This window comes from Procambarus clarkii, chromosome 70 (genome assembly GCF_040958095.1).
Source record: "Procambarus clarkii isolate CNS0578487 chromosome 70, FALCON_Pclarkii_2.0, whole genome shotgun sequence".
Classification (NCBI taxonomy): Eukaryota; Metazoa; Arthropoda; class Malacostraca; order Decapoda; family Cambaridae; genus Procambarus; species Procambarus clarkii.
In genome coordinates, this window is record NC_091219.1 from 19187583 (window position 1) to 19209646 (window position 22064).

At 39.4% G+C, this 22064-nt stretch overlaps 1 long non-coding RNA gene across 2 annotated transcripts; it reads left to right on the forward strand.

Annotated features, from left to right (window-relative positions):
- Positions 1–836: 836 nt before the first annotated feature.
- Positions 837–21944, forward strand: LOC138356050 (uncharacterized). 2 transcript variants are annotated; one of them, XR_011224112.1, is made up of 5 exons: positions 837–1061; positions 3077–3138; positions 7568–7802; positions 8937–9012; positions 21595–21944. It is a non-coding gene; the product is annotated as an uncharacterized lncRNA (long non-coding RNA). The 2 variants fall into 2 exon arrangements; XR_011224111.1 differs by lacking the exon at positions 21595–21944 and adding an exon at positions 10399–16421.
- Positions 21945–22064: the final 120 nt, after the last annotated feature.

Here is a 22064-nt window from a genome sequence, read left to right on the forward strand (position 1 = left end):
ATTTATTTATCTTTGGCAGATGTTGATTTGGCAGATTAAGTTCTTGATATTAATGTTTTTCTTGCCCGAAACGCATTGCGTAATAGTGGCTTTAGGCATTGTATGTACTAGCTCTATCTATATATCAATCCATTAATGTAACATCACTTGTATGTATATACCTTACCTGAATAAACATCTGAATCTGAATCTGAGATGTTGATGCACTAGTTGCCAATGTCCAGCTGCAGGTGTTCCAGCTGCTGATGTTCAGAGGCAGTATTTTACAGTTTACATTTGGCAACTGTTGTTTGTTAAGCCCTTATTTTGCCCTTGTTGACCACTAGTGTTCGTGTTGTGCATGCTACGTTATTGTTGGTTTGTTAAGGTTAGGGTTTCCCTGCTTACTTCCTCCTCCCCAGTGTGGGACATTTACTTATTTATCTATTTATACAGTTCCTACTGTATCATTCTACTACTTACTTAAGTTCTTTATTATTAGGTCCGGGTTTTAGTCGCCTTACTCCTACCCTCCCTCTGCTTTACTTGTTATCGTTTTCTCTGGCATTTTTCGCCATGCCCTCGGTCGGCCCGTACTAAGCCCATTAGCTGGGCCAGTCCGTTACGCCCTTAGCCGGGACCCCTGTGGAGCCCTTAGCTGGGCGGGCCCGCCCTGTTAGCTATTAGACGTTATTATTAAAATTGACCATCGTTATTATTAAAAATAATTGCTTATCATTATACTATTTGTTATTATTATTATTTATTATATAATAATAATTAATTTATTATTTATTAATTTATTATATATTAATTTATTATTTACCATTATAAATAAACAAGTCCCCAATCTGAGCACGTTTTCTTCCAACCTCAGAAAATAGAGAAGGTTAGCGCCTCTGGTGATCAAAGGCCTCACTAACCTACCGGTTGACAGTTAAGACATTACGGTCCTCGGAGGGCCAGCTGCTAGTCCGGGTCTCCCACTTCTTAAAATAAAGAAATGGACCATTTGAAGCTCGCAAGCTGCTGGAAATGGACGTGGCAGGACTGATCCCCGTCGCTGCTCTAACACCTGCTGGGTATGAAGACGGTCTTAGCTGTGTGTATGAAGACTGGGGGGTAGAACTAGCCTAAGCTACTCTATCCCTTTGAGATGTATTTATTGCTTATTTCAATAAACATACTTGAACTTGTATGAAGACGGTCTTGCTGCCGTAACTGTTTAGTAAATTAAAATATTGCGTCATGTTGCAGTGAACAGTCCGATTCGTTCTCTGTTTTGCTGTTCCATTTATCATGTAAAAACCTGTCATTTGTATTTAAATTTTTCGACATAATTATAGTTTTTTTCTCATTTAGTTTTATCTTTTCACGTGTTCCCTTCATTATTTATCCCAAACGCTCGGCTTATTAATGGCTTTTAGCGACGTATCTTCCTATCTATGAATCCAACACTGCTTATATAATAATAATAATTCATTGTGTCGTGGGGACAGGCAGCCAGTGTGTATTCATACACGTTAAGCTTATATCAAGATCCCCCTCACTCCCTACCCCCATAAGTCGAATTACTGACCCCGCCCCCCCCCCCAGGATGCAACCCCACAAGAAGCTGACTAACTCCTGTGTACCTACTTACTGCTAGGTGAACAGGTGCATTAGGTGATAGAAAATATGCCCAACCCACTATATCCTATGTATCATATGGGCAACCTGTCCCCAGGGAGGAAATATTCTCAACGGAATGGCTACATAATTAGTGCTAATTATCTACTTTGATCATAGTTAGGTTAAGGTTACTTTAGGTTAACGTTTGGTTAGGTTATGTTTCATTATGTTTGGTAATGTTAATACAGTGTATTATTAACAATATGGAATTCAAAACTATTTCAGTGCATCTGAGAATTCTGTTTACAAAAAACCAAATTCTTCAAAGAAAACATTTTCAGCATATATATTTTTAATATTTTAAACTGGCAATTTATAATGCAATAATGTTATAACTTAAGATCATCTCTGTTTAGGACAAAGGTACATGTAGACTATTAATGCAACCATAATATGCTTTCAGACCATTACAGATAGCTATCCAGGTAATATGAGGGAAGGTGTGGTTTAATGGGTCGTTGGAAGGTTGTTGATGGGTTAGTTGGTCGGAAGGTTGTTGGTGGGTTTTTGGATTTGGAGTTTGGTAGTTGCGAGCCTGTCCTATAGGCAGTTATATGCCTGTGGGGATCTTTATATTAGATTTATTTTGCGATGTGAACAGAAATGACTCTGTAAAGTGGTGAGTGCCTATATAGCTGAAACAGGTAATGAATATATCCAATTAGTTCATTAAATACAGCAAATGTTGTAAACATAATTTTGCATGATATTGTAAAAAAAAATGTGAGAGATGTTGCCTGTACTTAGGCTTATATCGAAGTTCCGTCTCCTCCTTGCCCCCAGGTCAACTGTACATCTTCCACAAGGATGTAACCCCCACACAAAAAACTTGCCTAACTCTTTTCAGGTGAAAGGAAAAGTACTACTAAAGCATTTCTGTTTCTCCTTGGGATCAAAAATAAGATCTGAGAAATCAAGAAAATAGACGACTATACTTTAGGATTGATAATTCATCTTAGGAATAACTAAGGCTGTCTGGTCTCTGGTTGACGAATTGATGAAAGATACCATTTTTCTTGTTTAACTTTTCTACTACAGATGTAGTGGCTAGTTTGCAAAGGTAATCTATCTAATCAAAGATATTTTATATATATTTAATTTTCTGTCCTCCATGGACAGAGATGAATTACATAATGTATTATGTAGTGGGTTATTGAGCACTCAAGGAGAATTGACAGGGTGGACAAAGACAAACTAACACGAGAGGAACACGAACAAGGGAGGACAGTTGGAAACTGACTACCCAAATGAGCCACAGACATTAGAAAGAATTTTTTTTCAGTGTCAGTAGTTAACAAATGGAGTGCATTAGGCAGTGATGTGGTGGATGCAGACTCCATACACAGTTTTAAATGTAGATATGATAAGAGTCCAATAGGCTCAGGAATCTGTACACCAGTTTTATTTATTTATTTTTTCACAACAGTTGATTGACAGTCAAGAGGCAGGACCAACAAGCCAAAGCTCAACCCCTGCAAGCACAACTAGGCGAGTACAACTAAGCAAGTACAAAGAGTGCTTTAAGTGCTTTCATAATCAAATTTAAGTTATAATGTTAAGCATCAAATATATACTATGTATCAAGGGGCAAAGTAGCAAGGCTTTATTGGCTTTAACATTTTAATTTTATCTAAATATTGTATGCTGTATTATTTTATATACATTTTATTAGCTGAGTAGTTTACCTTTTATCATATTTAATTTTTAGAAATATTTATAGATTTTTAGTGTTTAGCACTGTATTGCAGCAGTGAGCATTGACATGACAGTAGAGGCATTTTATTCTGGAAATAACTCCTAAAGCTAACTGATCTGTTATTTAAAAAAATGAGTTTTCATCAGCAAATGTTATTGTCTTAAGGTATTAAATGTCAGTAACATCATTCACAGAAACAAACTGGTGACCGGAAGCCGGCAGCTTTTTAAAAGTTTTATGTTATTCCTGAGGAATTTTTCCAGCTGAATTTGAAGTGAAGTATGGTATTGTCTTGGTAGTCACTGCTTTGGCAGATAGGCAATTACATGGGTTTATTAACTTAGGGATTAAAGAACAAAATATTCAATCCTACATTGTAACTTCTTGAGCTTGCAGTTGTATCTCTAATATTTTCCAATTTGTTCATAGTAATTAAGGTCTTGATGAGATCAGCTCTCTTGTCTGGTTTGTAGTGATATTAGCCCTAAGGCCTTCAACCTCTCCTGGTATGAAAGTTGACATAGTTCTGGAATTATTTTTGTCGCTCTGCATTGAGCTTTTTCAAAGTAAAAACTGTGTGTCCTTCTGAAGGTGAGGTATCCATGTATTGATGCAGTTTTCCAGATGGAGGCACATAAGCTTTCTACATCTGAGTAACCACTTGCTGTTTCCTGATGTCAAGAACTTGTTTAATTATTCCTAAGGTTTCATTTTTTTGCCACAACTCTATACAGGTTGCATAGTTCATTGAATTGAGGTTGCACTGTATAAGCCTGTGGGCCACTACATTCACAGCCTTTTATATCAAGTTATAAAACAATCCTCCCTCAAGCTAGTGTTCAAGAGTAGAAAAGCTCTTGTAACTGATTACAAGTAAACTGCAGATACTGTCTATGGGTATGGGAGATGTCCCTCCCACATAGAACACAAACCAAACTATGAACGGATACGCTATCAACCAGGTAAACCCTGATTGAAGGAAATTGAAAACCAAGGCCTTTCATACATATCAAGAGAAAATCTGGAAGCCTAGGCATTTAGCCTCTGTCTTATCTGCAGGTACTGCCTCTGCCAGTTCAGCAACAGACTGAGTCAGGAACCTAATCCCAGTAAAGAAACAGCCATCCCCAAAGACACAATAGTCATGTGACTCATCTAGTAGACAGCAAAGGCAGCCATATGTGGCAGGGAAAGCAGTGATAGATGTACAGTGCAATAAAAACTGGATGTGAGCCATAGGGATAGTTTTTTCTACCGTTGCCAATGGGCCGCCTGGTGGACGAAAGAATGAGTGGCCAATGTTGATGAGGAAGGGTGGCACCAGTGGGCCTGCAAATTGAATCAACAGAGAAAAACGAGATGCCAGTCGAATCGATATTCACTAAACTTGGTAAGAGCATAAGAATGAAGGTAACTGCAGAAGGCCTATTGGCCCATACGAAGCAGCTCCTATTTATATATCCACCCATTCTCGTTCATATATATGTATGTCTAACCTACGCTTGAAACAATCGAGGGATCCTACTTCTATTATGTTACGCGGTACAGTAATTGGTTCCACAAATCAGCAACCCTGTTACCGAACCAGTATTTACCCATGTCTTTCATAAATCTAAATTTAATCAATTTATACCCATTGTTTTAATGGGTATAAAGGGATTTTAGGAAGGTCAAAGTAGGACCAGCAGAGGAAGCCAACTGATATAGGGCAAAATTCTCAGTCACGGTATTTTCCCTGCAGTATAGATAGTAAGCCTTGTTTGTCCAGGGATGTCAAATTTACTTCAGCCAATCCCCTGTTTTGTTCACATATGTTTTTGTTAGAATTTTCCCGTTTCTCTGGTTGTTCTGTTATGCTGCTGCTTCCTTATATGAGCCAGATTCTGGTTCTTGCAGCAGCCCCCAAGCTGCTAAGGGCTATTTGGCCTTTGTCATCCACAGGTGCATTAAAAAAAATTAAATTTTTTTTCTTTTATAAACCTGTTCATTTTTGTTTCCTGATCACGAGAAAAATAATAAAAAAATCGTAAGTAGCATATTTTGGCCACGATATGGCAGGGAAGTCTGGCAAAAAAGAGGCGCTGACTCGGCAAGCGTCTGAGGCGGTCTGCTCTGCCCTAGCTGTCAGGCGGGAGTTGCCACAAAGATATAATTACCTATTATTTCAATGTCTGATTTTTTCTTTGTTTTTTTGCTGTAATATTATTTAATAGTGTTTAGTGTGATATATTTATATAATAAAATGTCTGAGTCAACGCTGTACTCAAAATTATGGTGTGCATATTATTGATTCAATTATTGTGTTCATAAAACAATAAACAAATACTTTTTCGGTTATTACGTTATATACACAGGTTATATATAAGTATCTGCATATTTTGTTCACCATAACGAACCACTAAGTTGATACTGCGAGTCAAAAAGCAACAAGGGGTGACCTGCCTCTCGCTGGCCACTCCCTCAATGACTTCTTACTCGCCCACATCCTCCTCCCACCATACTGTTTTTGCTTTTATTCACTATATACAGACGTTATATATAAGTACCGGTATCTACATGTTCTGTTCACCATAACTGTTCATCTAAGCTGGTATAGTGCACAAAGAGCATAGTGGCCACCCTTACCCAGCATGACAAGTCATGCAGATGTTGTCACCTCCCTCACCAAAATGGCTTCTCCCAACACACTTTTTGCTGTTATTACACTATATGTACACGTTATATATAAGTATCTACATTTGTGTTGACCATAGCAACCCACTAATCCTTTTAAGGTGACAGCAGACAGTAACAGGTGGCCCCACACACAACTAATGCTCCCTCCCTCCCTCACTGATTCAAGGCCAGACGCACTAACATTCCTCCTTCAAGTACTGTATACTGTTTGTGGTGGTATTACCCTATATACCCACATTATATATAAGTATCTACATGTTTTGTTCACCCTAACTGTTCAACTAAGCCGGTACAGTTCCCAAAGAGCATAGTGGCCACCCTTACCCAGCATGACAAGTCATGCAGTTGTTGCCACCTCCCTCACTAAAATGGCTTCTCCCAACACTCCTTTTGCTGTTATTACACTATATATACACACGTTACATATAAGTACAGTGGCACCTCGACTTACGATTGCCCCAACTTACGATAATTTCAAGTTACGATGTAAATTTGATCGAAAAATGCGACTCGACTTGCGATAGTGTTGTCGACTAACGATATTTGTCGGTACACGTTTGGGTCGACCGAGCACGTGGTTCACGGTCACGCGTGCCAACCTGCCTCAGTTTACTAGAGCTGCCCACTTAGTGACAATCACGCCTATAAGAAATTCCATTTTTGTGGTGATTTTTTGCTTTTTGAACATAAAACTGATTATTATATATCACGCCATGGGTCCCAGAAAGTCAGTGGTAAGGTTCAACCTAAGAAAATAGTTGAGTTGAGGCAGTAGAGGATATACCTTCCTCATTAATAAGAAAATGTGTGAAGTATGGGAAGAACTGCAAAGTTTTGTTGAAAAAACTCGCCCAGATAAAGCTGTAGCAGGCCGTTGCAATGACAATGTGATGTCTTACTACAGACAAGTGTTAAAATGTAGGAAAAAACAAGTGTTTTTCGACAGATTCTTAGTAAGACAAGCAAGCAGTGAGCCACAAGCAGGTTCTAGTGGTATGCAGGCAAAACATGCCAGAGTGTATCCCAGAAAAGTCCTCACTGCCTGATGTTATAATGGAAGGGGACTCCCCTTCCAAACAGTAACACCTCTACTCCACCCTCATCACCATCTTCCATACACCATCAAGAGTCCTCCATAAAGGTAAGATAAACATATGTACTATATTGTAGTTAGAGAACAAAATTGTATTCAGTATAAAATGTATTTGGAAGTTAATATTTTGGAGGGTGGGGAACGGATTAATTCAATTCCCTTTATTTCTTATGGGAAAAATCGCTTCGACTTTGGATATTTTGACTTACGATCTGTCTCTGGGAACGGATTACCATCGTAAGTCTAGGCCCCACTGTATCTACATTTGTGTTTACCATAGCAAACAACTAAGTTGGTATGCTGAATGGCAGCCCGCCACTGGCTACCACTCCCTCCCTCACCTCGCCTAACTCACCAACATTCATACTCATACTATCATCACTAAATAATACCATGTAGATATATATATTTATATATACATTATATATATATTTATTTATTGACATTTTTAGGTAATGCTGTGGTCATAAGCTGAACAGCAGTGCTGTGAGCTCATGCTGTGTGCGCCGGCCTTGGTGGCTCATTCAGGACTGAGGCCTTCACACCCAGGAATGTTGCCTACGATTTTTTTTTAAATGGCGTCTGTTTACAAGAGCCCAGATGGTGAGCTGAACCCCATGTACCCGCGGGCCGTTTAAATCTTGCGTAATACTCCAACACGTCATATGACGTAATGCGCACTTTTGGGTAAGTTACTAAATGCCTCATATGACATGTTGCGCAATTTAAGGGTTATGAATAGGCCTTAGATGCCCGGCGTATAGAAGTAAGATTTAGTGTTACCAGAGTTTGGGAGCTTAATTTTTTTTTATAGGTCTACAAATGTGAAGAAATTAGCAACCATTTTAGTTTAGTCCATTCATTATCTTATGTATTCATTATGAAGGGTATGGGGTATGCACCCCCATACCCTTCTTGTGGGCAGTAGTGAAAAGGGGGGACAGAGGCACATAATGGACTCAGGGACTGAGCCCCACAGTTAATATAGCTAAGTTAAAATCTTGATGAGCTAGTTACAGAAATTCAATGCACATAGTCACATCAACAATGGGCTTGAGACCAACCACAAGTACAGTTTCTAATTTAACCAATTGACATATGTTGAGAGCTAGTGTCACAATTTGTGTGTTTATCCTACACACCGCCCCCCATCCAATGGGCAGCAGTGGATAGGTTATAATCACTCGGATACTACCTACAATTAGCAAACTGGGGATATTTGGCCAAGACTTAGAGCAGCAGATCATTTTGAATGAAATATTTACACATCTCTTGAACATTTGTTATAGAGTTGTCTCTGAATTCACATATCTTTTTGCACTCCATCACATAGTAACAAAGGGTGTGTGAATAATTTTGTTGACAGTTTACATTTGGTCAGGTCTACATCAGCAGATAATGAAAATTCCCAGATACTTATAACTGAGTCAAAGCCGAGCAGTAGTAACATTTAGAAGTCTTCTGATTTCATTGGATGATCCATAAATGTGTGGCTCTTCTTGCATGATAGTATGATGATAGATGGAATTACTGGTGTCAATTTCAATTTGCCTCATATCTACAAGATTTTGTTGAAGTTCTTGGTGTACTCTCAGACCATTTAAGGTGTGTTCTGTTGGTTGAAGTGTTCATGTAGCCATATTTCATTAAAGTTGATAAAGGAAAGTTTTTCCTCTTATGTGTCTAATGATGCATATAAATACTAAATATTAATTTACTATGACGTTTGTCTTCTGTTTATAATAATACTCTGTAATTAAAAATTATATATAATACGCAGTAATATATCTTGTGGGCTGACTCAATTCTCTGCTTGGTTAGGTCTGCTCCTCCTACCCTTGCCACCAGACGATTGAAGACCTGATGTTGTTCTATTACGTATCGTTATTAAATTAAGGTGAGGCGACTAAATCTAATACTGTACTGTGTAGATACATTAATTATTAATTTGATTTCTTAATTAGAATTTAGCAACCACTTTCGCGCTCTGGGCACGCGAGCACTGCACTATTCCCAGGTGGGTTTGGGCATTTTGCGGGAGCACGCAGTAATTCTGAAAAGTGCATACTCTTTTCAACTTTGTTACCTCAATTTTCGTCCAAGGTTTTTCAATTTGGTATCAGTGTGTTTGCAATAGAATTCACAACAGGACTATATGCATATAATGTCAAAAACTGCAGCACGCTCCACCCGCCGAAGTGATGAAAGCAGGCCAATGTTACCCGGAAGAGAGCGACACGCCACCCTAAAGAGTGCCTGGCCTTCTGTTAGAGAGTGCGATAGTACTGAAAAGTTTATACTCTTTTTCAAATTTGTCATCTCAATTCTTGTCCTAGGTTTGTCAATTTGGTATCAATGTGTTCGCAATAGAATTCTCTACAGGACTAAATGCATATAAACTCCAGAAGCCCGGCTTACCATCCGCAGCAAACAGAGAAAGTGAGAGCGAGTTACCCGGGAGCGCGCAAGAGCAATAAAATGTGTACACTCTTTTCACTTTGGTTACTTCAGTTCTCATCATAGGTCTTTCATTTTGGTATCAATGTGTTCGCAATTGAATTCTCTACATGACTAAATGCATATAAACTCCAAAAGCCCGTCCTAATGCCCACAGCAAACAAAGTAGTGACATCGTGTTATCCTCGTGAGCGCTAATCAAGCACAATAAAATGTGTATACTCTTTTCAACCTTATATATAAGGCATATAAGGTTCAAAACAGCGGTGTGCCCCTCCCACAGCCAAGTGTGAATGCTGGGCACAGTTTTTAGCACAGTTACCGGGACTCCTTTTACTGAACGGGCGACGCAGCATTGCGTCGTTACCGAGCGATAATGTTAATTAATTTTATTTCTTAATTAGAATTTAGCAACCACTCTCAAATTATTATTAACCCTTGCACTGACTGAAAGGCCGGAAAGTGTGGGAGGGAGGAAGGGCTTGCCATTATGAATATCAACACAGCCCACATTGGTGATATACCATGTTGACGTTGACAAGATCGTTGCATTAGTTGCCTGAAGGTCCAATAACCTCGTTTAGATAACTGCACTGGTTTTTCTCCTCACAGTTAATAAGTATCCAAACATATGTAAGATTTGGTTATTTATTGTCTATGTAAGGTGTTAGGAGATAGCATGGTTACACTACAGGACATCACCATAATCAAAAGTGAGAATACTAATTCTTCAACTTCAAAGAGAAGTTAATAATTGATGAAACTGGGATTCTTTAATTACATAACCAATTGTGATTTTCCAATCTAATAATTAAATTGTTGGCAGGAGAGAGAACATCAACATTACGAGTCGCACAAGAGACAGCCATATTCCCCACGAAGTCATTTCTGGTCCATGGACGATGTTAATTGAGGCTTTCTCTGATCTACGGACTTTCTTAGACAGATAAGAATTTTGTTTACTACTAATTCCAATTCAGACAGTGCAGTAAATCAAATAAATTAATTAATTATTCTGAAATAAACTTGGAGTATCAGAATTAATGCTTTAAATCAAGTAAATAATACTGCATCATCTGAATTCAAATAATTAATAAATAACCCCCACTGTGGGAACTGTGTATAAAGTAACCTATTTTATACAATTTGCTAGAAATTAGTTAAATAGTTAAGTTATCCACATAATCCCACATTGTTGGTCTGTCGTACCTAGATGGCTAATTGCTAGTCAATTGAACCTAGCTGTGTCATAGCCTAATTTGTTACAGAACACATTAACTTAATCAAAACTTAATTCAAATAAATTATTGTTGGTAGTTCAGATAGAAGCAACAAACTTAATTAAAATAACTAAAATAATTAAATAACCTCGCAATGAATAATATCTAGATCACTAGGCTAGTGTTGCTGTAATTTGATAACAACATTAACAGAAGCACTTGCTGGCCTCATGATCTCGCCATAATACACATTTCGCAGCTAGACGTTTTTTTGAGAAATTATTCATTGATTGTGTTCACCTGTCATAAGAATCTTAAGGTTATGGAACTACTAAATAAAAAAGTACTATCATATATTACCAACACGTAATGAGAGGCTAAGTGTTACTTTAAATTTACTTATCTACTGTATATTCCCAAGTTTAGGAATTGTTTAATCTTTGAAATTAAAAAAAAAAAATTAAATATAAAAAATGAACTTGAGCTATCCTAGTCTGCACCATCATTATAATCATTACAGTAGTTAGTGCCCACCTCTGAGGGCAGGATTACAGTACTGTATATATTTACAATTAAGCTAGACTTGTACCAAATGCTGTACAATCTAGCCATTTATTATTAATATATTGTGCAGACATAAGAAGGGTGGAACAAATTAGCACAAGTTGTGCTGAACACTAGACAGTGTTCATTATTTAAATTTGTGGTAAATAATATTTACATTTAATTCACTATGATTAGTGTTATAATACACGAAACACACAGTGGTAAGATGTACAGCTGCACCATAATACCCAGGGTGATGCTGAAGAGACGACCTGATTCACTGTATCGACAAACATAACCGCAATCCACAAGTTGTATTGGATCATCACTCAAATTAACACACAATACTGTATACACAAAATGTAGATATACTTAATTGTGAATTGACCTTAGTTATGACAGACAATATCTCTACTACCAGTACCTTGTACTAGTGAATCATAAAGGTTGTGACCTGACAGCTTCAGAAATGTGAGCAGCTAGCTCAGTCTTCCATTGTGACTCCTAAACTAGTTGAAAGCCACATAAAGGATGGCACAACAAAAACCACAGAATGTTGCTGAAGCAGCAGATAAAAACATACAAAGTCTCAGTGAAGAAAAAATGAATGCAGACTGACTAGCCTGTAGGCCATTCCAAGCAATAGCCTGTTGGTGCAAGCTCTCAAAAGTTGAACCTGGCCCTGGGCCGGGCCTGGGGAATAGAACAACTCCCAAAACCCCATCCAGGTAGATGACTTCCTTGCCGAAACAGCAAAATATGAGGAAAAAGTCAAAGATTGTCTGCCAGATTAATCCAAATACTAGTACAACTACCTAGACCTGGATTGAACCTGGATGAGGTTCTGGGAGTTGAAGAACTCTCCAAACCTGGCCCAGGGCCAGGCTTGACTTGAGAACTTGGTCCAACAGGCTGTTACTTGGAATGGCCCACATATCCATTACAGCCCACTTGGTCAGGCACTTCTTGCAGAAAACGTCCCATTTTTGAAGATTTCCTCTTTTGTTCCAGCAGTACAGTATTTCTTAAACTTGCTGAGAGGATATTGAACAACTATGGACCTCTGATGTTCATACATTCTCTGATTGTACCAATGGCACCTCTACTCTTCGCTGGCTCTATTCTGCATTTCCTTCCATATCTATCACTTCAGTATGTTGTTATTTTACTGTGAAAATTTGGGACCTGTCCCTTCATTATTTTCCATGTACAGTACTGTATACGTGATTAGACATGGCTCTTGTCTCTTTTCTGGGAAGTACATTTTCAGAGCTTTGAGAAGATCCCAATAGATTAGGTGCTTCATTGTGTCTGTGTGTGCCGTATATGTTATCTGTATTCTTTTTATTTCTGGAATCTGTGCTGTTCTGAAGGGAGAAGTGAGTGTGGAGCAGTACTCAGGAGGGACGCACAAGCGATTTGAACAGTAAGAGCATTGTGATGGGATCCCGGGATTTGAAGGTTGTCATAATCCATCCTATCATTATTCTAGCTGACACTATTTGCTTGGTTATGCCTTGATTGTTTCAAGCATAGGTTGGACATGTATATGAGTGGGATTGGGTGGTTATAAATAGGAGCTGCCTCGTATGGGCCAATAGGCCTTCTGCAGTTACCTTTATTCTTATGTTCTTATGCTCCTTAAACATTAGGTCATCAGACATCATTCCCAGAACCTTAATGTGGTCCTCAGGTGACAGTTTTCTATCTAGAACCACCCCTAGATCCCTTTCTTTGTCAGAATTCTTTAAAGATTTCTCACATAATTTATAAGTTGTGTGGGGTCTATGTTCTCCAATTGTGCATTCCATAACATGGCATTTATTCACATTAAATTCCATTTGCCAAGTGTTGCCCCATATACTTATTTTGTCCAGGTCTTCTTGAAGGGCATGACAATCATCTAGGTTTCTTATCTTCCCTATTATCTTAGCATCATCAGCAAACATGTTCATGTAATTTTGCATTCCCACTGGTAGATCGTTTATGTAGACAATAAACATTACCGGTGCAAGAACTGAACCCTGTGGTACTCCACTCGTGACATTCCTCCAATCCGATATCTTGCCTCTGATTACGGCCCTCATTTTTCTGTCAGTTAGGAAATTTTTCATCCATGTTAGTAGCTTACCTGTCACCCCTCCAATATGTTACCAGTTTCCAGAACAACCTCTTATGGGGAACTCTGTCGAAAGCCTTTTTTAGGTCCAGATAGATGCAGTCAACCCAACCATCTCTTTCCTGTAGAATCTCTGTGGTTCGATCATAAAAATTGAGTAAGTTCGTTACACAGGATCTTCCAGATCGAAAACCATACTGTCTGTCTGATATTATATCGTTTTCCTCGAGGTGCTCTACCCATTTAGATTTAATTATTTTTTCCAATATTTTGACTATTACACTTGTCAATGATACAGGTCTATAATTAAGGGGGCTCTTCCCTGCTTCCACTTTTGTAGATTGGAACTATGTTAGCCTTTTTCCACACATCAACTACAACTCCTGTACACAGGGATGCCTGAAAAATCAGTTGAAGTGGAATGCTGAGCTCAGGTGCACATACTCTCAGAACCCATGGTGAAACTCCATCTGGACCAACTGCTTTGTTCTTACTTAGCTCCTTGAGCATTTTTTCCACTTCGTCTCTAGACACCTCTGTGTGCTCTATGTTGTTCTCTGGAATTCTTATTGTGTCTGGTTCCCTAAAGATTTCATTTTGTACAAACACACTTTGGAAATTTTCATTTAGTGTTTCACACATTTCCTTTTCATTTTCCGTGAATCTATTTCCCATTTTCAACCTCTGAATATTATCCTTTACCTGCAATTTGTTGTTTATGAATTTATAGAATAGACCTGGTTCTGTTTTGCATTTGTCTGCAATCCCCTTTTCAAAATTTCTTTCTCTCTCTCTCTCTCCCCTCACTGCTGTGTAGTTGTTTCTCGCATCTTTGTATCGCTATTATGTTTGGGGGTTTGGCCTCTTCCTGTATTGATTCCATTTTTGTGTCTTTTGGTCTCTGGCCCTCTCGCAATTTCTATTGAACCAATCCTGTTAACTAGTTCTGCATCTTTGTTTTGGTATAAATTTTTTTGTGCCTTTATCATATATTTCACAAAACTTGACATACATCTCATTCACTTCCTTGTCTAGTAACAAGTCTGTCCAATTATACTCACTAAAAAATTTTCTAAGGTCGCCATAATGTCCTCTCCAGAAGTCAGGTTTTTCAACTGCTGCAACCTCCTTATTTTCTTCCAGATTATAACGCATTGCATACTTTATTCCCAAAAAGACATGGTCACTTTTACCCAAGGGAGGAAGGTACTGAATGTCAAATATCTCTTCCTCCTTCCTGGTAAATATCAAATCTAGCATGGAGGGAACGTCCCCTTCCCTCATCCTCGTAGCTTGTTTAACATGTTGATACAGGAATGTTTCCAGGATGAGGTCTACAAATCTACAGGTCCAAAAATCTTGTGTTTTAGCTTCATATGATTCCTAGTCTATGGATTTCAAGTTGAAGTCACCGACTATCAACAGTCGTGATCTATCGTTATCCGCTCTCGCTATAATCTCTCATTATTGTTATAAAACCTTCTCGTTTACTATCTAGCTCCTCCTTTGACCATGTGCTGCTTGGTGGTGGATTATATGCATTTATGATCATTAGTTTATCATCCTCATGGCAGATCTCTAGTGCTATTATGTCAACTTCTTGTGGATTGGCAGTCATTATTTCCTTCACCTTTAGGTGTTCTTTCACCAGCACAGCAACGCCACCACCTTTCCTAATTTTTCTGTCCTGTCTCCAAATTGAGTAGCCCCTTGGGAATATGACCTCATTTAAAATAACATCAAGTTTTGTCTCCGTGAGTGTAACAATGTCTGGTGTCTGCAGCTGTATTACATCACTTAACTCCAGTATCTTCGATCTCACTCCATCTATGTTGGTGTATGCAATCTTCAGGAACTTATTCCCCCTCTCCTTATTCTTCACTCCCCCTCTCTATTGATTTTGTTGGTTTGCCTTTATGTACCACTTTACTGGTCTGCCTATCCCTATCACTTTGTAGAAAAAAGAATTGATTTCTTCTTCATTCCTGCTCTCATTTAAACGTTTTGCCTCGGCGAGGTTCAGTTTCAGCTTCTCTGTCTTCTTTTGAAAGATCTCTTCTTAACTACCACACTTTCCCATCCTCGTCACTTTGTAATTTTCTAGCATTCCTTAGTACTTTTTCCATCTGCTTGGCACTGTTTAGGGTGATCCTCAAAGGTCGATCTTTCCCTTTTACGTATCTGCCTATTCTCCTGTAGTCGCACAAATTCTCTATGGTAGTAAGACCTTCTACGAGGCCAACAATTTTATCTACTACTTTCGCTTCTTCTTCTACAGCTCTTTCTGACCTAGATGTTATCTCCTTTTCTTTGCAACCAAAAATTATCAGGGACTTACTCCGATCAACTGTATTTTGCACCACTTTTCCTTTCTCACTTCCAGCCTAATGTTTGTTTTATCTTGGTTGCTGCAGTGTTTGGCTTCCTTTACTGCTGCTTCAATTTTTTCCTTCTCCTTGGCCACTTGGGCATAGGTGAGTTGCATATCTTTCTTGCACTGTTCTATTCCCTGTGTAACTTCCTCCATCTGTGCTGACAAAAACTGTTTCTCCTGTTGAATTTCCTTACCTAACCTATTGTAGTCATTTGTTTAAATTTACTTTAACTTCTTCCACATCTATTTTTAAGAGTTTATTTTCTTCTTCCATGGCTTTGCAATTTGTTTCCAATTGATTCTTATCCTTACACAAGTCTTTCACTAAACCCTCAAGACATAAAACTTTGCTATTCAAATGGTCATTACTTTCTTTCAATTTACTAATTATTTCTACATGAGAGTTCACTATAGTATCTAATTTTACCAACTTGTTATGTAGACTGCTAATATCAATGCTTTTTTCATTGAATCCCGCAAAATCAAGCTCTGTTTTGTTTTTCCTCGTGCTGGCAGCCATCTTGAATGTTCTTCTCTGCACTGGAAACACTAGGGCAACTTTTTCTCATCCTATTTTTCACTTCCCTTAGCACATTCCTGTTATCTCGCCTATTTTTCAAAAGCACTATACCTTTATGTTCTCTGAGACACCACTCGCTATCATCAACCTGTACTACAATACTTAGGATTATTGAAATATGCTGGAGCTGCTCTGATGCAAGTGTTGACCCTAGGGGTGTCACTTCCTCCTTTGTCAATGCTGTCAGTCCTCCTTTGTGGTTGTAGTTGACTCGCAGTATACATGGCTCCGTAGTCCTTTAATTCAGTTCATCTGATGGTAGTTGAGATTCAATATTGGCTGTTTCTTATCTCTAGTAGATTTAAGACAGTTGAGTTTTGCTGGGTTCCCAGCTATATTGGTGTCTCTTTAAATGAGTGTGCAGATGCTGCTGCTAGGGATGCTATATGCACTTGTCCCACCTTCCAACTTTTACTCAGTTATTCATTTCTCCATCCTTGCCCATTGGCAGGGTTGTTGGTCTTCTGTTACTGGTAACAAACTGTGTACTCTTAATTAAGAGTAGTGTGTCCCTGTGGCCTTCTTCCTACCACTGTAACCGGCTGTGGGATACGGCTCTGGCAAGGTTGCGTACTGGCCATGTGTGCTTAACTCACGGACACTTAATGGAGCGCCGTCCTGCTCCTTATTGTCCTAACTGTGTTGTCCCTCTTACAGTTATGCATATCCTTGTTGAATGTCCTGACTTCCAGGACGAGCGTGTCCTGCTTTCCAACCGTCCCTCGATGGAATTCTTGGTGAATCGGATACATTTTGATATCGTTCGCCTTAAACGTTTCTGTTCTCATATTGGCATCCTCAGTGATATTTAGCGCCCTCTAATTATCCCACACATTTGATGGTGCTACATAGCCTTCCCAGCTTGATGCCTTCTTTGATAATTACTTACTTACAACAGGGCTTAAATATTGTTTGCTCTGTAGTGAAGAACATCCAATATATCAATGCCTTTAAATACCCAGACTGTGCTAGTAAGATTGGTCATGTGCTGCAAAGGTGTACGAAACTTCTAAGAGATCATCAACCTAGCAGCCGCGAGACACAACTAGACGTTTCTTAAATGTGGCAATGGGTTACATCATATAGCTTTGTGTGAGGGAGACAAACTCCACAGTCCCCCAAAGCTAAAACTAAATCCACTACAGTATTCCAGTACTGCAAAATTGAAGGAAGTGTAGGAGCCATGCTGGCCCAAACTAACACTGCTGCAACCAGTACCACAGCCATACTAACTGAACCATGAAAGAAACAAACTCCTGGTCAGATTATTGTTTGATGAGGGTTCGCAAAAACATTTGTCACCCAAGGGAGCCGGTCGGCCGAGCGGACAGCACGTTGGACTTGTGATCCTGTGGTCCCGGGTTCGATCCCGGGCGCCGGCGAAGAAACAATGGGCAGAGTTTCTTTCACCCTATGCCTCTGTTACCTAGCAGTAAAATAGGTACCTGGGTGTTAGTCAGCTGTCACGGGCTGCTTCCTGGGGGTGGAGGCCTGGTCGAGGACCGGGCCGCGGGGACACTAAAGCCCCGAAATCATCTCAAGATAACCTCAAGATGGGTGGCAGTTACTAAGACTGTATACTAGGGTGTATTTTAGTTTGTGTATAAATATTAAAACCAGTTATGAATATATTAGGGTTTCTAACTAATAGTGGACCTAGATTCTACGACGTGGTTAAACCATGTGTTTGGGTTATCTTGAGGTTATCTTGAGATGATTTCGGGGCTTTTTAGTGTCCTCGCGGCCCGGTCCTTGACCAGGCCTCCACCCCCAGGAAGCAGCCCGTGACAGCTGACTTAACTCCCAGGTACCTATTTACTGCTAGGTAACAGGGGCATTCAGGGTGAAAGAAACTTTGCCCATTTGTTTCTGCCTCGTGCGGGAATCGAACCCGCGCCACAGAATTACGAGTCCTGCGCGATATCCACCAGGCTACGAGGCCCGTGGGTAGGTACATTAAAGCTGTATTTGCTATAATCTTGGAAGCAATCCCATCTGACCTACATGTGCCTGGTCTAGGGACCACGACAAAACACTTAAAACAAACAGGGAGTCAAACTTGCTGACTCACAAATTAATTCTGATCATATCCAAGACTTAGGGGTGTTGATGGAGTCAGATTATTACCACAAATTCATCTCGGGTAGACATAAACTGCACAGGATGACTGTTCTGAACATTGGCAGGGAGTTTGTTACTGACTGGATCCGTACTAAAGTTAAACCAGTTAGATCCTGCAGAAAGTATACAAGTCGAGATTGTCATAGTTGCCAGGTTGGGTCTGAAACACACTCCCCTCAAAATTACCCAAAGGGAAGAGGAGGGACTGGAACTAGTACTGTACATAAGCTCTGGGATCTAAACACTCTTGGTATCACCCCAGAATAAATCAGTCCAGATGATAAAAACCACCTACCAAAATTATCTAAGACTCAGGTGGTGTATAAAGGTGGCCAATACTGAGTCAGATTACTGTGTCAGAAGAGTTCGATATTACTCTTATTGATTTTTCAAGGTAACTTTACTGGTTAATTTGTAGGAGCTTGAGAAGGAAAACATGTTGCATATAGGGAAAAGAACTATCAGGAGAAGTGCCAAGCCATTATGACTAAATAGCACTTAGAAGGGATCTGGATAAGGTATTTACGATGGGACTGAAGGGAAGGAATAGTCCCCAACCACTTGGACAGTCGGGGATTGAACACCAACCTGCGTGAAGCGAGACTGTCGCTCTACCAACTAGCCCAGGTGGCTCATGTAGCATATAATGGTTCAAAGATAAATATATTCATATTTAAATTTTTTAAAAGACCAAATATATTTTGTTATTTTAAGGTAATTTACAATTTAAACCTTTATTTTAATGTATTATTTTTGTATGAATGCCAAAGTGAAAAGTTACACAAAAACTTTTAATTTACATTTTTCCAGTTAGAGCAGCTGTTTTTTTTTTTTTTTTTTTTTGAAAGAAAATATGTATCAATTTTGTTTTTGTACTATTACATTCCAGAATATTTGGCATATTTTTTTGTTCTAGCAGGTTGTGATATGTATATTTGATTTACTGGACGGGGTTTTCTTACTTGAATTATCTTTGAAAATTACTAATTATTTAACATACACAGAGCTCACACTAATGTGATGCATCAAATGAACAAATCCACAAGGGCCATGACGAGGATTCGAACCTGCGTCTGGGAGGATCCCAGACACTGCCTTAATTGACTGAGCTACGACAGGGTAAAAGGGTTGAAACCAAAGTTCTACTGAACTTACTGGATCCCGTAACCTCTCCGAGGCACAAACCAGGCTTTTACACAACCCCCCCCCCTGCACCCGAGCTATGTCAATAGGCTGTTCTCCCTCTTCACCCTTACATCATCACACACAGAGATCGCACTAACGTGATGCATCAAATGAACAAATCCACAAGGGCCATGACAAGGATTCGAACCTGCGTCTGGGAGGATCCCAGACACTGCCTTAATTGACTGAGCTACGACAGGGTAAAAGGGTTGAAACCAAAGTTCTACTGAATTTACTGGATCCCGTAGCCTCTCCGAGACACAAACCTCGGGGGCGAAGAGGGAGAACGGCCTATTGACATAGCTCGGGTGCAGGGGGGGGGGGTTTGTGTAAAAGCCAGGTTTGTGCCTCGGAGAGGCTACGGGATCCAGTAAGTTCAGTAGAACTTCGGTTTCAACCCTTTTACCCTGTCGTAGCTCAGTCGATTAAGGCAGTGTCTGGGATCCTCCCGGACGCAGGTTCGAATCCTCGTCATGGCCCTTGTGGATTTGTTCATTTAATTAAATCTGTTCGTATTTGAATATTAAGTTACAAGAAAGGTTCAGTTCTAATTTCTTTAGCAAATATTTACAGGTCTAGTCTAATGACATACAGCATACCAGAGTTAAAAGCAGCATGGATAGATTATATTAATTAGAATTATTAAAAGGAATAAAATACTGTATTAATGTTTGCAGGTAAATTATATTGAAGTAAAAAAAGTTTACTGTTCACTCTCAAATGAAGTTTCGTCCTAGGTTCAGAGAGGATTTGTTCACTATCAACAGTTTGTAACTAGGAGTGTACTAAACATCCCAATGGATGCAAATTTTATAGAAAGTGGTCATAGGAACTTGGAACATGGTAAGTTACATGAAATAGTAAAAATTTTAAATTAATATATACACTGCTGAAAGTACTGGAAAGTCAATAGTCTTAAATTCAAAAGTTTGCATGTGGAATAAAAGTAAAACATACAAAATCAATGGGGCTCTAAACATTTTGGTCAACATCCCAGTGTATAAACTTGTTACTGGCAGAACTTTACCAAATATTTCCCTCATAACATTAGACATAGATAAAACCATCAGAATATCCCACAAAAACTAACTTGTAGTTATTTATCATGTTATGAACTACTGTATCCCCATACCTTGCTACCACATATATCCACATAAAGAATATTGTGCGAGGAGCCTATGCCACGCTTTCTAACTTCAGAATTGCTTTTAAATACATGGATGGCGATATACTAAAGAAATTGTCCACGACTTTTGTTAGGCCAAAGCTAGAATATGCAGCAGTTGTGTGGTGCCCATATCTTAAGAAGCACATCAACAAACTGGAAAAGGGTCAAAGACATGCTACTAAGTGGCTCCCAGAACTGAAGGGCAAGAGCTATGAGGAGAGGTTAGAGGCAATAAATATGCCAAAACTAGAAGACATAAGAAAAGGAGGTGATATGATCACTACATACAAAATAGTAACAGGAATTGATAAAATCGATAGGGAAGATTTCCTGAGACCTGGAACTTTAAGAACAAGAGGTCATAGATATAAACTAGCTAAATACAGATGCCGAAGAAATATAAGAAAATTCGCTTTCGCAAACAGAGTGGTAGACGGTTGGAACAAGTTAGGGGAGAAGGTGGTGGAGGCCAAGACCGTCAGTAGTTTCAAAGCGTTATATGACAGAGTGCTGGGAAGACTGGACACCACGAGCGTAGCTCTCATCCTGTAACTACACTTAGGTAATTACACTTAGGTAATTACCTACACTGCCTAGGTAATTACCTACACTGCCTAGGTAATTACCTACACTGCCATACCTAGGCAGTGTAGGAGGTAGTTCCCAAAGTTTTGTTTTAAGTGTGTAATTTTTATTTTTTTTTTTTCAGAAGGCAACATTGCAGAAACAGCTGGTGTCTGTTGATTCATCATGGCCCATGAAGTGATGTAAGAAGTCAGTCGGCAATGGGAATATGATAGTCAAATTTTTCTTGGCAGAAATTGTGTTCAGTGTCTGAAAGAAATGCTGTGTGTTGGATACCAAATCTTAATTAAGTGAATAATACTTATAAATATAGTTTGTAAGAGGATCCCCTCCTCCATCGTGTCGCCTTGTCATGGTGAGGGGCTCGCATACACCTCCCTGGGACTGGTGAGGGTTGCCTTCGCCCCCTCTCCTGCCCCTCTTTGGGTGCTGTACATGCAGAAGGGCACCATGTAGGGTCCTTGAGTCACAGTACCACCCGCTGGAGGGGTCGCCCCTGAGGGGCTGCCCTAAGTGGATGGCTGGGTGTCCAGGCTGGGGCGAAAAGGGATAATGAGGTCTTGGCACCAGTGTGGGAGAGTGGATGAAGCAGGA